Below are 18,426 nucleotides of genomic sequence, written 5' to 3'. Positions count from 1 at the left end.
GAAAACAGGGAATGGCTTTGAAGTCCCCACCCCAACTACTGACACCTGGGCAGCAGACTGAGCAGGCGTAAAGATGACCTGGACAGTCTCACCTGCCATGGTGTTTCTATTTAAATTATAACAATTATTTATAAATTTGCATTTGTACTTGTAAACTTGCACATGCAACTGTTATGGCAACCTGTGTCCTATTTTGTCCTCGTGATACATCAAAGGCCATTCCTGAGTTCAGGAATGGTTTTTCACAGGGTACAGGGAGCTCCAGCAATGGGTGCTTGAAAAACTTCGGTCCAGGGAATGAACAACACTGGAATCCTGACTATACTTCCATCAGTCATTCCCTCCCCACCACTTTAAAGCAATTTTTAAGCTTGCAAGTTATTTTATAGAAAGAAGATTGTTTACACGCACATTTCTCACTTTTTGTCTTACTTAGGCATCAAATTACCTGGATTGAAGAGTCTTTTAAGTTAAAACACGCCATGGATTTATTTTGCTGCATTAGTTTCCTCGGTGCTTATTTTCCTTCTTTGCCTATTTCAGCAATGCCTCCTACAAACAAAATCCAAGGCAAAAGAACCAATAGGTTTTGCCAAAATGTTATCGCCCTTTGCCCAGAGCTCTGTATGCAATTCTGAAAGGCTGTAGAAGAAAAGCAGTGTTGCATGAGGGGGAGAAAAAAGCCACCCGCTTATCAACAGACCACTTGTGTGTCCGAATGACCCACTCACTCAAATGGATCAGCAATTCTCTTTACTCAAAGAGCTGTACATGTGACTTGGTTGCGTCCATTTAAATAAACGGAACAGTTACCTCTGTTACCGTAAGCCCTTTGTTCAAATCAAGGCTCCTAAGCTCATAAGGTTGCATTGGATTTGGCACAGGCGTGCAATCATCAAAATGCTTGGAAGTTGTGTTCCAGTGAGTCCGACCATTTGCCAAGCTAGCTCAGTCCACTGCACTGGCCAGCAATGGGTTTCAGAGCTCAACCTGGGGAAGCCAAGGATTGAACCTGGCACCTGCTGCATGCAAAGTGCTCTCTGCCGCTGAGCTATTGATGTGGTGCGATCCCAAATCAAGCCCGAGCAAGTTCAAAGCCCAATCTGTGCCCACCTCAGACTGAAACTATTATAATTCAAGCAGGGGTGCTCATATATCCAGACCGCCCCCCCACTTTGAATAATTGTTCTATCACAAAGGCTCTGCTCAAATATCACAGTAAACTGTGGTTTGTCACAATGGCAGTGAGGCCAGGCAAACCACAGCTAGGGATTCTAGCATTTGCCAGCCTCATGATCCCTAGTGACAACTGCCTCGTCTGCATGCATAAACAATTCATAGATTGATGTGTGCTCTGATTTGAATGCATTCAAATTCAGCTCAATGGAAGGAAGAGCTTTCTGCATATGGGCATGCACAGAGATGTTACGATACAATACTGTATACATTTACTTGGGAATAAAATTATCCATTAAAATTATTGGGGACTTATTTCTAAGTATGTGTGAAAAGGGTTGTGGTCTTTGTGTACATGGAGCTATGCTATCCAACAGGAGGAGGAAGGGCCCAATTGGTGGTGTCACCCCAGCTGTGGATCCTACTTTCCTTGGTGTCATTTTGGTGCCAGGTACAAACCTTTTTATTTTCCCATGCTTTTTAATATTCTGCATATCGGTTTTCATGAAGAGTTTTGTCTGATTTGATTTCTTCCAATTTTAAACTCTTATTTTATATTGTGGGCAATTTACTTTATTATAAGTTTAATTTTGCAAGCCACTCTGGGCATTCATTGAAAGTTGCCTTAGCAACCAACTAGCCAAACCAACTGAACTGAAATGGAAAAGGTGTTGCAGATGGGAAAGATCTGAGCACCCATTAATTCTTCTGTACCCATGTGCTCAAAACTGGGCTATCTCGTAGACATTACATCAAACATCTGCTTGCTTTTAAAAGCTCTCACATTACAACGCAGATCTAAAGGAAGAAAGGTGACCCTAACAGATTCTGGACTTCAATGCACAAAATGCATGAAATGCCATGGAAAATGATGAAAATGTATCAGAATGATTATAGTCATGTTTAAAATAGGAAGGTTTGTTTCCATTAAAAATCCTTTAACTTTGGTTTAAGATTCTGAAATTACTTTCATAAGCTTCAATGAAATTAGTTTCACAAGCTTCAATTCAGTTAGTTCCATTACTTCACAAGATAAAAGGGTATCCTGATCCTTCAACTAACAGCACAAGGATAACTATGTGCAGGATTGGTTTTGACAACAGAAAGGTATTAGATTTTTTGGGTGCTGCAGGGGGAAGCAGTAAAAGTTCCCTCCCCACTTCTGCTGGCCAGAGCAGCCCCCTCAGGGAAGTTCCATTGCAGGGACGCTCCCAGCAGTGGTAGCAAAGTCAGGATCACTGCCAATTGCACGGCACTTTACAAAACATCATTATTGATTACAATGTAAAAACTAAATGCTTTATGAAGAGAATTACTTCTCACAACAAACTTTCCCACTGAAATAGTGGAGAACTTAAAAAGTGCTAAATTTTGGATAAACCAAGCATTGAAAAGCCTTCTTCAAACACTAAATCACAGTCAAACTTCCATCTCTCATTCTGCAGTCTCTTGTTACAGCTGTCCTTGGAATTTATTTTTCCCCAAAGGAGAGGCACCTTGGAGTCAGAAGAAAACAGTACCCATAAAGTCTCCGGAATTCTTTCTCACTGTTTTCTATATGTTCCCAGAGTCGTTGTCCGGTTTGTTTCTGTTAATAGTGCAATTCTAGCCCTGTCTACCAAGAATAGCTCCTATTGAAATTAGTAGTGGCCAGCAGGGTGCGAGTGCTCTCCCAGCTTCTGCTTACTGGTGGGGGGTGGGACATGGCAGCTGGGAGCTCAACAGGTGTGGGCACAGTGGCAGACTCAATCAGACAATCATCTGCATCCACAATGTGCTGCCTTGGGCCTTCTCCTCTCTCTCCTGCTGAGTGGCAGTGAAGCACTGTGTTCCAAAGCCTGGGAAACAAAGCAATATTCCCCTTGTTGCCCCACTACTGCTCCAAGGTAAATGTGGTTAGGATTGCAGTCTTATTTTCTTTATGAGCAATACCTTAGATTTTGGGGGAATTCAGTTACAAGAACTTGGGAGAGAGGTGTGTGAAAAAAGCGATAACCCCCCTTCTCTCTTTTTTCAAGTCCTGCCATTTCAGAAGGAAATATCAGGTCACTAGACAGGCACTCAAGCAATGTACCCCCTATGAAGGTCTAGGTTTGGTTGCATTTCTTTAAGGTTATGGGCTCACCATACACTTTCATATTAATTTACTCACATTATTCTCTCCCTTTAAACCTCTCAAGTACCAGCACTGGAGAGTAAGCAGGAAATTAATGTTTTTGTTTTCCCTTAAAAAATAAAAAACCACCAAAAAAACCCCAAGCAAAACCTTAACAACATTGTTATGTCAAAATTCAACATACAACCCCTCTCCCCCTTTAAAGATTTACTGCACCGGGTAGACTTTACTAATTCACTATCGAAATCTTGTAAGCTCTGTGAAACATGCTTATACCATAAACTCAGGTTATTACAGTGGTACCTCGGGTTACATACGCTTCAGCTTGCAGACTCCGCTAAACCACAAATAGTACCTCTGGTTAAGAACTTTGCTTCAGGATGAGAACAGAAATCGTACTCCGGTGGTGTGGCGGCAGCAGGAGGCCCCATTAGCTAAAGTGGTGCTTCAGGTTAAGAACAGTTTCAGGTTAAGAACGGACCTCCGGAACGAATTAAGTTCTTAACCCGAGGTACCACTGTATTTTAAGGATGCGTTTATAGGTATCGCTGCACCAAAGGAAGCATTTTTCTTTTAAGCCAAATAAAGTTCATTTTTGTTTCCACCGTTGTCCTTCCATAGAGAATAGTACTGAATGAGTTTAAATACTGAACTGTTAAAAAACCCAAATCAATCAACATTTGAAGGGCCAAAGGTTTAGGAGAGCTGAAGAAGTACTCTTTACCACAATAATAATTGACTAATGACATCACTCTAGGTTATGCCTACCCCACTGTGATTAGCCAGGTAGAGACAAACTAGTTCTGGCTTGGCAGGTGTAGCAGCGTCCTCTGCTTGGTACAAGCTGTAACTGCTAGGAAATCCAGTGTAGAATTTGCTGCTACAAGATGTGGAGATGGCCACTGACTTTAGAAAGGGTTAATTCATGTAGGGTTGATAGTATTTGTGATAGCTAAGTGAAGCTTCTGGGGTTAGTGGCAATGTACATATTGGGTACCAGTGGCTGGTGGTAGGAGCAGGGGAAGGGGGGACGGCAAACAATAGAGGAGCCAGTTATCTTTCTGCCAAACATGTAAGCTTTCTGGAAGCATTTGACTGGTTTATGGTGGAAGCAGGATGCTAAACTTGACCTAAGCTAGTGATGCTAAACTAGGATGTTAAACGTGGCCTAATCTAGTGAGATCCAGCATGACCTTCCTTAAATTTTTTAAAGAAAATGAAGGCCATTTTCTCACTTTGACTTCTTTGTTCCTATTTTACCCATTCCCAAACTCCCTCAACCTGACACCAGTTCCCCTCAGCGTTACTACATGACTGCTTGAAGAATTCAGTCAACAAAACCAAGCAACTTGCTTAAACAGTCTTCACACGCTTAATGGAGGCCCCCTCGCTTCACAATGTACCACACTACCAAATCCAAGGAACATATGTTTAATTAATCTGTAGCCGAGATTATTAAGAGATTGCAACTTTTTTTTTGACACTGTGGCAAAAGTTTTCACAATAAAGCTGTCAATATTTTAAAGTGCCACAAAGCTTTTTTCCTTTTGTTGTTTCTTATGTTGCAACATATGGGACGCGGGTGGCGCTGTGGGTTAAACCACAGAGCCTAGGACTTGCCGATCAGAAGGTCGGCGGTTCGAATCCCCGCGACAGGGTGAGCTCCCGTTGCTCGGTCCCTGCTCCTGCCAACCCAGCAGTTTGAAAGTACGTCAAAGTGCAAGTAGATAAATAGGTACTGCTCCGGCGGGAAGGTAAACGGTGTTTCCGTGTGCTGCTCTGGTTCGCCAGAAGCGGCTTAGTCATGCTGGTCACATGACCCGGAAGCTGTACGCCGGCTCCCTGGCCAATAAAGCGAGATGAGCGCCGCAACCCCAGAGTCGGTCACAACTGGATCTAATGGTCAGGGGTCCCTTTACCTTTACCTTATGTGCAACATGGCCACCCACCCATAATTTATCATTTGAGTTCCTTGTAAACGGCAGCTTTTCAGTCAGAACATCAGTCTGAAAAAGACGATTCCATGCCTTTTCATAGACAAGAGGAAACATGACACTTATTATCACCTCAGAGTTCTGGATCACAACCACTGCTTTACTAATGAAGAGAGGTTTTTTTGTTTTGTTTTTTACCAATCCTCCTTGGGTCTATTTTGAAGTACATATAATCAGAAATCCAGAAACACACACCTCTCAATACTTTCTCAAGCTTTCTCAAACACTCTGTTCATCTTTCACTGATGCTACATATGTATGTATAAGAAGCTGACAAGGAAATTCTTGGCCAGCATGAAGACTTATAAAAGCTAGCATTTCAAATGCAGCAAGAACTGTTATTTCATTGAATGTGGCTGTCAGTCACTTATTATTGTTTTGTGCAAGCAGATGCTAAAAGTATATTTCACATTTATTTCCTTACACGTATATGGCTTTCGTTTTGACATGGGCTGTTTTGACATCTGACACTGTTGCACTTACTTCCTTTTCAATATTTATAATCACAAGGAAAAGAAGCTCTTTCTAGCTCCAGCATGCTAATAATATAAATGTGTGCTTATTAGAATTGGCTCTTTGTCAAAGCTTAAGCAATTACATAAATTAAGAATCAGTCCTCACTATTTTTAGAAGATATATGATGGCTGCTGTACAAGTATAATTTACTCCTATAATGAAGTAGCACAGACACATTTGTTTCTTTGAAAATCTGATTTTGCAGACTTCTAAAGCAAACAAGCCAATTTATTCAACTAGGCAGGAAGCCCACACAGATTGCTCCCTGAAAATGCACAGTAAGGCCACACATATATCTGAAGTCATTAGCACCACTATTAACACCATTAACCTTGCAAGCAGAAAGTTCCAGGGGCAGTTGAAAGCACCTCCAGTTAAAGGATCTAGGCAGCAGGTCTGGATCTTCTGTCTAAAGTTGGGGAAAGCCAGCTGCTATCAGTTACCTAGCCATGAACCAATGGTCTAACTAAGGCAGCTTTGCATGTTCAGATCCCACTCCCAAGTCCATATACGGAGTTCTGTATATCAAGATATACAGAACAGGCACCATTCAGAGCTGCTACATGTTTTAGAAAGACAACCACAATTTGCCAGCACACCAGGAAGAAGAGTCAAGACATTCAAATATGGAAGAATAGGTTATATCTATTAAATATAACAACTTGAGGATCTGCAGAACAAATTAACTAGTCAGATTCAACCAATGTAACCTAATCAACTTAAGTCCAGGCAGGTGTTCATTAACAGATGGGGGTAATTTTTACCCCTGTGGCCTGGGCAAGTTAGCACTGTGTGCATGCAGCAAGGCTTCCTAAGATTCCTTCCTCCCCACTGCGTGGACCTTGGGTATAAGAGCCCAACAGGCCCACTGTAGCCCCATTGGCCAACATTTGCCCCAATGTGTCCGTCAGGCCAAAGGGCACCTCCAGCACCCACAGGACATACCCGACAACAGTGACTCAGGGACACCCACAACCCAACCCTGACTCAGTTAAGTGTTCCATTCTTCCTGAAACCCTCTCACCTGCCCGGATTATGCACCAATTAGCCAAAGAGAAGAAACAGCACTGCAACAAACATCAGCCAGCAGTATGGAGTAGGCAAAAAGAGAAGACCCAGAGCCAATTAGGGTCTCCCCCCCCCAAAAAAAATCCTACTCAGCCCATGGAAAACAAATGAGTAGCCTGTAGGTCCACACTGCAAAAGGGTGGGAGAGTGAGTGCCGAATAAAGGAGGAAGGGTGCTGAGCAGAGCAAGCTTAAATAGCCTGTCACCACCTCTCCCCATCGGGTGAATCGCCCCTAGGGAGATACCACCTCTCCTCTTCTTCCAGGGGAGGAGGGGTGCAGCAAATTCATCCCCTCCAAAATGGTGGGAACAATATTAACATATGTGGTAGATGTAGGCTTATCTGCAGGACCTGGTGCGCTTCCATTCTCCACAGCATTCTGGGTTGCCAAACCCAGCTTGACACTTGCTTACAGATGGTCCCTTCTCCCTTTTCTATTTTTTTGGTTTGTTTTTTCAAATTAAGGGTTAAGGTGTGTGCCTTTAACATCAGTGTGACACACAGAAAATTGGTAAGGAAAGCTCACCATATTTTGCATGCCTGTAAAAAATGGAGGTGAGAAGTTTTGCCAGCGCAGATTCCATTGTGTCTGCCTGTTGCTGAAGGGCAAATGAGCAGGCACTGTAAAATGTTGGCAATCTAAAGGTTAACTCCATCCACCTTGCCTTAATCAACATGCGTTTAAAACTGATATGCAAAACATGAAAGTAAAATTTCCAGTACTTAATGGACTTCATCAGTAGACAGACAAGACTCTCTGTCTGGCTTCAGGTACCTATTTTTTGAAACAGATTAAGCATATGACACCATATGGATGAAAGCATGTTTAATCGTTACTCTGGCAAATGAATAATCAAGGCACCATCAATAACCTCTCCTCTCCCTACAACCCAGCATGACAAAAAAGTGCATATACTTGCCTCATCTTACCGGCCTCCAAATTTCCCACACGAAACCAAGAGCCCCCATGCTGAGAGCCAATCCAGGATTTTCAAGTGCTTCTCAAATTCAGAAGAGGCTCTACAAACAAAGGAGGGCACTACATATTTTTAACAAGCTGCTAGGTGGTGGTAGAGTGGCAGACGACAGCAACCCGAGCAGAACTAAATTATATTGTGTTAATATAATTTAAGAGCTTTCCTTTCAACTGAATCGAAGAACTTTGGAGACAAGAATCAAGAAATGCTTCGGTTAGACTGTTCAGATTCTGCCTTCCTCTCCTACAGCTATTGCCACTTCTGATGCACAGTCGACTCCCATGCTATTGCATCAGGTATTATTTACCTACCTGTATCTGTTTGCTGACTGGTATTCGGAAAACTACAGCTGTATCCCAGTCCCTGGGTGTTTCCCTCCCCATCGCCCAAATTATTTCCTTTGACACATCATTGCAATGTTCTAAAATGGCAAAAAAGTGCTATAATCTGTGTGCTATAGAGACCCTTTAATGCTTACCTTGGTTATAAGATTATAGCCCATGACAGCATTTAAGCACTAGATGTGAAAGTACATATCTAGACATAAATAATTCCTTCATTTCACCACGGTGCTTTTGTGATGTTTGGTGCTAAGAGACAGCAGGCAAGCGATAAGCCTGAACAAATCCTGCTCCCTGACACCGCTGCTTAGCTCTAATTACAGTTGAGGAGAAGGTTTGCAACTTGATTCCAGAAAGAGAACAGCCTACTTGATGACATCACCAGACCAAATATAACCTAAAAGCCAGACACTTTAAGATTTCTTTATGTTTATTTTCTTCACACAGGTGCAAGCTGCTGGAAATTCCCCTTCATGTTTTGTTTTGTTTGTTTGTTTTATTAAAAAAACCACTTAACAACTTCTAGAACAATCCATTGAAATCGCAGCTCTGCAAAAGATGGTGTCATTTCATTGCATTGTTCTAAAGAGTTGTTGGTAAAGCCATAACTATATAAGCAGCAGCAGCAGTAAGTCAAGGCAATGGCATTTGGCAACTCATGTTCGTGCAAGAATATTTTTGATTTTCTGGTGGGGAGTGTGTGTGGATGAACTTGCTCTAGTGGCCCTGGTATGTGGGATCTGCTTGGCAGCAACCAGAGGAAGGGCCTTTGGGGCTGTGGCATCTTTTCCTTGAAATAACCTCCCTTCTAAATTAAGGCTGGTGCTGACAACGATGGCATACTAACATCTGTTAAAATGTTTTCTCTTTGTCCTTTGTGACATTGTCATGCTAGTTGACAGTAACATGCTTGTTTTGGACTACTGTTGGCTTGCTATTTTGTTCTGCAAGTAAGACTTAATGCTATTTTAATGTACCTTGTGATGTTTACATGAAAGGTAGCATGGAAACAGATCGGTTAAATAAATAAGAATATAGTATGTAGATACGGAATAGGGAAAAGAGTTTTCAAGAATCCTGCAACAGTGCACCTAAGTGTACTTCATAACTGCACAGGGCACATGCTCAAGAAGCATTAAGCATAGTTGTAAACTTGTGAAGAGCTCATTAGAGTCTTGCTGTCTATAAATTTACCGGAGAGATCAGGTGCTAAGTAGGATGAAGATTAATGGGCAATATAACCAGACAAGAAACCCAAACAACCCCTTTGTTTTTGTTTCCTAAAGTACTCATGACTGAAAGGTCTGGGAGACTTTTACAACTACATTACACTGAGAAACATACTCAGGGAGATGCATTATGGGGCTTCAGGGAGAGCTGAAATGACTTAGTTGCTTGTTTGTTTGTGTGTTGAACAGTTTTCTGTTTTTAGCTGATGCAACTATATTTGCATTAATGAATGAGAGCTTCTTTTTGACTTGGTGGATGCGGCTTAATCTCTGATGCTGCTTTCCTCGTCATTTTTCTGCCCTCACTAAACCTCAGTCTCACTTGCACTCAGTGCCATTCTGAATGGCTGTGCGTATGTTTGCCACATTGCCATAATGATATATCTGATGCAATGACATAGCGAACACTTGTAAACAAAACTGCATGAATTGCCACAACCAAGCAGTGAAAGCTACAGTCAGCAAAGATGAAGGAGGAGAAACTATGATTCTGGGTGAGTGAAGTCCTTAACAAGGAGGATTGGAAATTAAAAAATGATAGAATATGCAGAGTTAGCAGGTTTAACTAGTAAAACAAGAGAACAAGAGGATCAAGTATATAAAGAGGAATGGAAAAACTTTGTGGAGTTATCTGGAAAATAATTGTAAACACGTGAAAACATTAGCCGGATTAAGGTAAATTCAACAGTATAATATAAAATAAAGGAATAATAAAGGGGAGAGAGAACTAAATGCATATATATGCAGGAATGGAGAGAAAATCAAAGGAACCAGGGAAGGGGAAGAATGGAAGTCATAAACGATTACATCATTATAAAGTAAGATGTGTATGAATGATTTCAATGTGAATATGGTTCTTGAAATTGTAAGAATGCAAATAAAATTTAAAAAAGAAAATATTATTCTGAGAAGAAGCACCAGCCAGGGGACCAAGAGGCCACCAAATAGGATGAAAACAACATGAATATTCAGTGAGGCAAGGGAGGCGGTATATTTATAAATGTTAGTGCTTCTGACAGGCCTATAGCATACCTCTCCCCTGAAAAAAAACAACCCCAAAGATATGGCAGGGGGAGAGACCAACATTAACATAAACACAGTTAAAATGCTGCTGATTTGGGCACACAACACATTATGCGCTAATCTGGATGCTATATAATATGGGAATCCTTACTTCAATGAGGCAGTAACTACGCATTACCAGGGATGCGTGAATGTTACTAAAAACAACTTTGTGTTTCACCCTCATTTATCCCTGATAATGTGTTGTTACAAGAGGCAATGTGATATGACACAATATCATGGTCTTCATGGTTCTGAGTTTCCTCAGCCCACAAGTGGCAGCCCGTTAATTTGGGAACGTAATGACATCATAGGTAAAGGTAAAGGGACCCCTGACCATTAGGTCCAGTCGTGGCTGACTCTGGGGTTGCGGCGCTCATCTCGCTTTATTGGCCGAGGGAGCCAGCATACAGCTTCTGGGTCATGTGGCCAGAATGACTAAGCCACTTCTGGCGAACCAGAGCAGCGCACAGAAACGCCGTTCACCTTCCCGCTGGAGCGGTACCTATTTATCTACTTGCACTTTGACATGCTTTCGAACTGCTAGGTTGGCAGGAGCAGGGACCGAGCAACGGGAGCTCACCCCGTCGCGGGGATTCGAACCGCTGACCTTCTGATCGGCAAGTCCTAGGCTCAGTGGTTTAACCCACAGCGCCACCCGAATTCCAATGACATCATATGATGCAGATTATTTTATTATGCATTATTTGGGAAAGGGAGGAGGAGGAGATGCAGACCTCTTATTTTCAGTAGCAGCTCTAGCCTGACTCACACCCACTGAGGATGAAAGTGAAGAAACTTTCCTGCAAGGTGAAATTTGACTGCTCCCCCCCCCCCTTTTAAGGAAACAGTATCCTGAAAGTAAAACAGCCCTCGCCTGGTGCCCTCCAGTGGTTTTGGGGTAGTGCTGATGGCTGCTGTAGGGTGAAACATCTGGAGGAAGCAGGTTAGCAGAAGCTGAAGCAAAATGTGCTTGTTGTAGTAATTACAGCTACCTTGGTTTTCATTCTACAACTAGCCCATTAAAATACGCTTAGCCAACAGTTGTTTGTTGATGAATTGTGACAAATAAATATTCCACATGAAATATTGATAACATCGTATCACGAAGCTAATGGGACTGACAATACCCGGTGGATCAATATGCCTTTCGTTTACTAGGAAGATAGCCAACAAAATAAATGTTAACAGCTTTTATTTATGAACATTTTAAAACCTAGATTATGGGCACTTTAAATGTATGTAATACCACTGCAGTAGATTTTAATTTTAAAAGCTTTTAGCTGCTGTAACACCCCCTCGTTTCATTGCTGAAGTGGGCATTCTTTATTGTGTGACTTATTAAAGAGTCAATAGCACAAAGCAATATTTAATGATACCTTTATGATTTGACTCCTCATGTAGACAACAAAGCAGCAACACAGACTCTATGGGAAATATCATGGGAGTGCCACTAAACACTTTAAATTAAAAGGGGAGCTTATTTTGTCCAAGTTCACAGTCATAATTTGCCACTGATTAATAATTGAAGTATCTCCCAGTAATGGAATACTGATAGGCAAAAATATTTCAGCAGTGCATTCATTTTGACCATGAATAGTTTTTAATATCCATTTCTGAGAATGATACTGTCAGGGAATCAGGAGCAGGAGCACTGGGGAGAGAGGATTGGGAGAGCGAAGGGGAAGAATCCGAGGGCAGCGTAGGGGAGTATGACAGTGGCCCGAGAGATTCCATGAGTTTCTCCAGCGAATCAGAAGATTCCCAGAAGGGGGCGCCGATGGTCAGGGCAAGGGGGGTCCCAGGGGGGACGCACCAGAAACAAGGAGCCAGAGGGGAACCCCAAAGCAGCAGTGGAGGATCGGGACCAGTTTCCCCACCAGAGCATAGTGGGGGGGAGGAGTCACATGTGTCAGGGCCAGCGTCTCCTCCAGAGAGGGAGTCAGGGCTGACCACGCCTCCATCGGAGAGTGGGGGAACGGAAGGGAGGTCAGTTGCAGCTAGCCCCCCCGAAGGGGGAAGCAGTGGCAGCAGCAGTGAAACGGTCAGGAGGAAAGCTGCTGGCTGGGCGCGCGCGCCAAGTTCAAATGTGCAGGCGCGCGGAACAGCAGGAGACCCGGAAGGGGAACCAGCTCCTAAAGCCCGCCGGAGGGAGGGAGAAGGCTCAGGGGAATCAGCGGGAGAAGAGGCTAGAAAGGGCGGAACCCCGGCGGGCAGGCGGACCCAGAGGAGGAAGGAGCAGCGGAGAAGGTGGAGCAAGGCTAGGATCTTAAATTGGTGTCAGGGGGGAGGAGACTCAGACGGAGCATCAGTGGTCTGACACTTTAGACGTGGGGCTGCGCGCTGCGGCTCTGGAAGTGAAACTGAACTTCAATAAAGACTTTTATACTTAACAACGAAGCAGCGTTGGTCCTTTGTGAGCTGGGACCTAGGGTAGCCCTGACAGATACGAATAGAAATTTGAGGAACATTGACAAAAGGGTTGTAATCCTAGCCCAGTTATACAGCGGCAAGTTCTATCCATTCTAAAGCGGGGGTTTATGCACAAACATTTCCATGCAGATTGGAGCCACAGTTTAGATTGATTTTTATTTTTATCACCACTGTGTGGTAGAGTCGGGACAAGTTTACCATTTCTGAATTTTTATTTTATTTAATATCGGCACATGGTTTTCAAACATGAGCTTCATGAAATGCTATTAGACTGCATCAAACACTGTCACAAAACAAATGTGGAGCACTGTATACTTGCTCAGGGATATCAGCCAGTGTTACAAACTGAGGTTGTGAAAGGGTGAAATGGCTTGACTCTTAGAAAGTGTCAGCATAAATATGCAGGTAAACCTATAAATAGGCATCTACAGATTAAGGGCTACTTCAAACATCACAGTCGGGGCAAGTGTTGGGAGCAGGTCAGAAATAACTCACAAGGTATCACTGAACTCAAGCCTAGTGAGCAAAGCAACTCTTCCCAGTAGATCTTGCCCAATGAGGCACCACCCTCTAAGTCTCCTCCATCCAAGCCATAGGTAGGCAAACTAAGGCCCGGGGGGCTGGATCCAGCCCAACTGCCTTCTAAATCCGGCCCGCGGACAGTCCGGGAATCAGCGTGTTTTTACATGAGCAGAATGTGTGCTTTTATTTAAAATGCATCTCTGGGTTATTTGTGGGGCATAGAAATTCGTTCATATTTCCCCCCCAAAATATAGTCCACCGCCGCACAAGGTCTGAGGGACAGTGGACTGGCCCCCTGCTGAAAAAGTTTGCTGACCCCTGATGCAAGGAATCTGAGACTGTGACGCCTTGTCTGGCTTTGCTCTGCCCTCTTCATACCTTTTGTGGTTCTGTGAAACCAGGGGTAGGGGTAGCCTGCCTCTTCTCTGCCTCTTGGCTCCCCTCCTCTCTAGCTCCTGCTTCTACCTCTGATTCCGGACTTCCCTCTGCCAGACTTTTCCTGCTCACTAAATCCTGTTACCTCTTCAGCTTCTGACACCTCCTCCTCTCAGTCTGCTCCCTAATCTCCCCCTGACCACCCACCATTAATCCCCTGGCTCTGAGCCTTCTTCCCTCAGGGGTTCCCCAGCTGGTGCCTCCCACCACTCCTCTGCATCCAGCCAGTCCATGACAATCACTCTTTTATTTAACTTCTAAACTTTGACATAGAAAAACCACACGTTAGATATGTGTAGATAGTCACAACCAATTCCACGCTTTAATTGGTGTTGGCTGACATGAAATAGGTGTGCTTGCAATCATCACACAATATAATCAATATGTGGATTTAACTTTCTTTTCTTGCACAAATACACTTCTCACATAGACAATGCCTAACTCTTGAAGTAGTCCTCAGTATCCATTTCATAGAATCATAGAATCATAGAGTTGGAAGAGACCACAAGGGCCATCGAGTCCAACCCCCTGCCAAGCAGGAAACACCATCAGAGCACTCCTGACATATGGTTGTCAAGCCTCTGCTTAAAGACCTCCAAAGAAGGAGACTCCACCACACTCCTTGGCAGCAAATTCCACTGTCAAACAGCTCTTACTGTCAGGAAGTTCTTCCTAATGTTTAGGTGGAATCTTCTTTCTTGTAGTTTGGATCCATTGCTCCGTGTCCGCTTCTCTGGAGCAGCAGAAAACAACCTTTCTCCCTCCTCTATGTGACATCCTTTTATATATTTGAACATGGCTATCATATCACCCCTTAACCTCCTCTTCTCCAGGCTAAACATTCAAGACTGTGAACAAAATTCAGTTTACTTGGATCTATCTAGCCTTGGGACAGATCAAATGCTACCCAAATATCACTATGTACATGTCATAGACTTGGCAAACACGAACTGCTTCCTCATACAGTATTAGGGTTGCCATATTTCAAAAAGTGAAAATCCAGACACAAAAGTTGTTGAGCTTTTCTCTTCTTCCTTCCTTTTTGGCCAAAGTTGTTGAACTTTTTTGGTTTTGTATGGTCTGCCATTCATCCAGATTTTCCCGGACATGTCAGCGATTTCTGCCCAGATGCTGTTAATGAGGGCCGATGAGGGGAAATTGCAGATGTATGGCAACCCTATACAGAACCCTATACAGTATTATTATTATTATTATTATTATTATTATTATTATTATTATTATTATGTTATTAGGTACCAAGCATCTAATTACAAGAAACTAATGAAAAGGAAAGAAATGAAAGAAAGATAAGATGTCTAGCATGTTGAATGTTATGACTGAAGAGGGAAGGCTAAAATATGCATACCCTGAGTAAGTGATCATGAACTGAGGATACGATGATAAAATCAATAAAGAGGTTTGCTTCCTTCCCAAGATTATAAAGAAGGAAGATAAAGAAAGGAACTGAGAATAATGGAATACAATTTAAAAGGAGATTTATAATCAAGCTGTATGAGGAAAAAATGGTGGAGAATTTGATTAATATTTCCATTATAATAGCAGTGGGGTGTCATCAAATGCTCTATCGAGTCAAATACCCTGTAGAATTACTTAGCATGCTTTCATATAGCTTGAGTGAAGCAGCAAATCAACAAAGGGAAAGTCTATCTAATCCACAGATTACTTCAACTGAACCAGTACAATTTCACTCCTTTCCATTTATGTTTACTTGGATATAAGGGGGGGGGGGACCTGCGGAAACATACAGTACCCAATAATTGCTTTTAACTTAATTTAATTCCATGGGTTTTATTGGAACTAGAGCTCTATAAATCCAAGTACATTATCTTGTTTGTGAAACACAGTATTTAAAGATGTGTTTCAAAAGATTTCAGCGTCATTTTCAGTTGTAAGTTAAATATGAAAAAGATAAAAATGATAGGGATAAATTAATAAGGCATTTGTCCTCCAAGCTATACCTGCTGGAATTATATGTTCTCCAGAACTATTTAAGGTGGCACTGTGCTGAAACTGGTCCTTCAGTTTTGTGAAACGTTTATTTTTCTGTGGGAAAGACTTCTGTTTTTCTGCCTCACTGTCAGGACATTTGAAAACATCTTTAGAACATTGGTGGATGTGGGGCGGAATGAGGGAATTGTCAATTTTCCTTCCCTGTTTCTTGTTTTTCCAATCTTAAATCCAGTTCTCCACATTTCCATGGCAAGATGCATTAAAAAAAAAAGTCATGGAAATTTGCCAGCATTTTAGTGTGAAATTGTATAATGTATAAGTTTATATGCGGTGTGCTTAATATATGCATATTTTACAAAACAATTTCCCCAAAACAATGCATTTTTCCATGTTACTTTCACTAATACAGTGGTACCTCGCAAGACGAATGCCTCGCAAGACGAAAAACGCGCAAGACGAAAGGGTTTTTCGTTTTTTGAGTTGCTTTGCAAGACGATTTTCCCTATGGGCTTGCTTCGCAAGACGAAAACGTCTTGCGAGTTTGTTTCCTTTTTTCTTAAAGCCACTTGAAGAGGTGCAGTTGCGACAGACCGTGCTTCGCAAGACGAAAAACATCGCAAGACGAAAAGACTCGCGGAACGAATTAATTTCGTCTTGCGAGGCACCACTGTAGATGCATTTTTGTGGACTCTTCACCTGAGTATATGCATTATTGTACATGTTACTTAGTTGGAGAATGGCACTGCAAAATTCAGAGAGGTGTGAATTTTGAAGGACAGCTGTGTTTCAGTTCACACCTTGTTTCTGAAAGTGCAAATTAGGTGAACTCACATCTAAATGGGAAGGGAATCAAATTTTTCCCCCATTCCTAGTGTGGGGCTTTGAGTTAACTTCATCATCACTGTGAGGTGGTATGTATGTTTTGTTTTCTTTCCAGTAAACATTTCACAGCAATTTGCAGTCTTACCAGCTGCTCCCACTTTCTGATCTGAAAGAACCTTTCTGGGAAGGAGTTACCTTGTGATATTTTCCTCTGGACATTATTCAAAGTACTAGCATGCAGGAAGGTTTCAGAGTGCATGATTTGCAGAATGAAAGGGCAAGCACAAGGTGCCCCTTGCCACATCAACAATCCTGTACCCCACCCAGAGGAATTTCACCAAACGTTTCTCTGCCCTCTAATAATTTATGAACCAACTTCTTTTTTTCAAGACAGAGAATGGTTGAAAATGTTTTTGTTTTTTTCAGAAAAGAGGATTTTGTGGGGTGGGGGCACAGCACTAAATAAAGGTGCAGGGGCTTTGTCGTCTTTAGCATCTGGCCCCTCTACCTGTAAGAGTGCTCTGAAGTTACAAAATAGGAGGTACAGTGGTATACAGTGGTACCTTGGTTTGCATACATTTTGGATTACAAACGCATCAAACCCAAAGGTACGTGTCCCAGTATGCAACCTTTTTTCAGATTACAACCCATTTTTTTTTGGATTACGAACAAATTTTTTTGGGAGGCCCCATTGGTGAAGCATGCCTTGGGTTACAACCTGTTTTGGTTTACAAACGGACCTCCGGAACGGATTATGGTTGTAAACCAAGGTACCACTATATCGGGGATGTTATGCATAGCTTTCCTCTGGTCTTAGCCACACCTAATAGGAAGCAATTTTTCTTGTTTTGCTTCTAAATACATGTGCTAAGGATTCTGGCCTTGTGAAATAACTGTAAAAGAATTACTGATGTGGATAAAGTTTAATTTCTTGCTGCAGTGGATCACAAAATGACTTTTAAAATGCAATCAAAGGAATAGTTTTATTAAGTTTTCTCACTGGAGAAAACAGACTCTTCCATGCTCTAATCACTGCTTGTGCGTATGCATATGTGTGTATACGTACATACATACATACATAGTTCCACAGAGAACTGATGTTGTATTTTACATATGGGTGGTTGGTTGGTTGGGTGGAGGGAGGTAAGGCAACCCACACATACATGCAATGGTATCATCTACACTCCCTTTTGCCGAATCACCACAGAGCCTAGGGCTTGCCGATCAGAAGGTTGGCAGTTTGAATCCCCGCGACGGAGCGAGCTCCCGCCCACCTAGCCGTTCAAAAGCACATCAAAGTGCAAGTAGATAAATAGGTACCGCTCCAGCAGGAAGGTAAACAGTGTTTCCATGTGCTGCTCTGGTTCGCCAGAAGCGGCTTAGTCATGCTGGCCACATGACCCAGAAGCTGTCTGCGGACAAACGCCGGCTCCCTTGGCCTACAGAGCGAGATGAGCACACAACCCCAGAGTCATCCGCGACTGAACCTAACGGTCAGGGATACCTTTACCTTTATGTAAAATAAACAATGCGTAAGAGACTGGATTGACAGTATTAATTAACACTGCCCCCTCCCATTCCATGGACAATATTTAATACAGTGGTACCTTGGGATGCGACCGGGATCCATTCTGGAGGCCCGTTTGCATCCTGAAGCGAACGTAACCCGTGTCCACAAGTCTGCACCCGCGCAGGTCACGTTTCAGCGCTTCTGTGCATGTGCGTGACGTCATTTTGACGGTCTGCGCATGCGCGCGGCAAAA

General features: G+C 42.7%; 1 protein-coding gene across 7 annotated transcripts in view; it reads right to left on the bottom strand.

Annotated features, from left to right (window-relative positions):
• Positions 1-18,426, bottom strand: part of ZNF385B (zinc finger protein 385B) — a 193,859-nt gene that overhangs the window by 80,768 nt on the left and 94,665 nt on the right. Inside the window, exon 1 of one of the 7 annotated variants that reach the window (XM_053409767.1) lies at positions 8,327-8,344. The exons of the other annotated variants lie outside the window; for them this stretch is intronic. The gene's annotated coding sequence lies outside the window, so the exon portion shown is untranslated. Of the gene's footprint in view, positions 1-8,326; positions 8,345-18,426 lie in introns of those variants that run through there. 7 annotated transcript variants of the gene reach the window in all.

The sequence above is a fragment of the Podarcis raffonei genome, chromosome 1 (assembly GCF_027172205.1).
Source record: "Podarcis raffonei isolate rPodRaf1 chromosome 1, rPodRaf1.pri, whole genome shotgun sequence".
Classification (NCBI taxonomy): domain Eukaryota; kingdom Metazoa; phylum Chordata; class Lepidosauria; order Squamata; family Lacertidae; genus Podarcis; species Podarcis raffonei.
Note: the sequence above shows the minus strand (reverse complement) of the source record. Positions and strands in the feature narration are given on the sequence as shown.